Here is a 1591-nt window from a genome sequence, read left to right as displayed (position 1 = left end):
GGACACTGCAATGATCTAGTGACTACTCCACCGTGCTAATGGCCGACCATTATTTATTCGAGAGATCTCGGTTGCCTTTCTATCTCGCACTCCACAAAATTAATAAGACCCAGACAGCTTAGCTAATATCATTGCCAACAACGCTAATTAAGGAGATTCCTCGCATACATATAATCTTGGTTGCAATGTCATGACATACCAGCACTCATAAGGTCGACATACTTGACAATCCCTCTGTAAAGAAATTGGCCAGGAGTTTCCCCCGACCCATCCCCTGGGTCGCCCCCGCGCGGCGACCAGGGGGAACCCTAGCGCCGCCAATCCCTCGGCCCTCTCTCCCACCTCTCCTGCCCGCCGCCGCCGGGCAAAGCCCGGTTGGCGGCGGCGGGATCTCTCATCCCCGCAGCGGCTGGACCTGGCGCGGGTGGCGTTCGGCGGCAGTTGGCGGCGCGTTGGCGACGGGGCGCGCCAACGAGTGCTCAGGGGACGACGGCAGGAGCTGCTTCCCCCGGTGGTCGCGTGGGGACCGTTCGGGGCGCGTCTATGGTGGTTGTGGTCGATCTGCTTCAGATCTGACCGCGGTGCCTCGGGCGGCGCGGGGATCTCGGGGCGGCGTCCTCAATCGGTGGCGCGCGGTGCGGCCTGCCTGGCGGGTGAAGATGGGGGTGGGCCTCCACGGCTGCGTGGGCGGCGTGGACGCGGCGGCGCTACGGCGGCTCCTCGATGGTCGCCCGGAGTTTCATGGGAGGCGTCGTCTCCGACTCGATCTACTCCGGTTCGTGCTGGCTACGGTCGACGCCAATACTGCCTGGACGGGTGGCCACGGATCCGGGGGAAACTCTTGGCCAGCGTGGCGGCCGCACCAAAGTCGACGCACTCGGCGCCGATTACCTTCCTGGAGGCTTCGGTGTGGATCATACGCCCCCACCTCTGTCATCAGCGCAGGTGAAAGCCTCTGTTCCTCTGTTTGGGCGACGATGGCACTTTGGTGTCGTGTTCCTTCCTGAAGGCGTCGACCGAGGACTGCTGGGGGTGGTGGAGTTGCTGGTAGTTCGGAGTCGAAGCGAGATAGCATGTAGGTGGAGCGGTGTGGCATCAACAGTATCATCGACGATGGGTCTCGGCGGCATGGCACAGTCGAGTCTCGGCGTCCGATGCGCGGAGATGGACTCGCGCAGGAGGAGGAAGTTATCTGGCGTCGTGGTGGCGTCGACGGTAGCTAGACCGTGCAAGGTAGATGCAACAGTACAACTCTGAAGATGGTTTGGTGGCAGGTGGCTGCGGCGGCCTCATACCCGGCAGGCGTCCTGGTTGAGGAGTGCGCCGGACTGGTAGGTGCCCCATACCCAGCAGGCGTCCTGATTGGGACATCAGGTTTTAGATGTTTAGGTTTGGCTGCGATGTTTGTTTGTTTGGTATTAGGCCCATACTATTAGCGCCCTTCATCGATTGGATAGGTGTAGCGACAGTTGTTGCTTAGACGGTGGCTTTAGTCTTGTTGTTGTATGACTTTGTAAGGTCTTGTGTGAATAATTAATAAAGCGGTCATATGCATGGCCCAGATGCAAAGGCCGGGGGTCATCCTCCTTTT

Source organism: Triticum dicoccoides, chromosome 4B (assembly GCF_002162155.2).
Source record: "Triticum dicoccoides isolate Atlit2015 ecotype Zavitan chromosome 4B, WEW_v2.0, whole genome shotgun sequence".
Classification (NCBI taxonomy): Eukaryota; Viridiplantae; Streptophyta; class Magnoliopsida; order Poales; family Poaceae; genus Triticum; species Triticum dicoccoides.
This window is presented reverse-complemented; position numbering follows the sequence as displayed.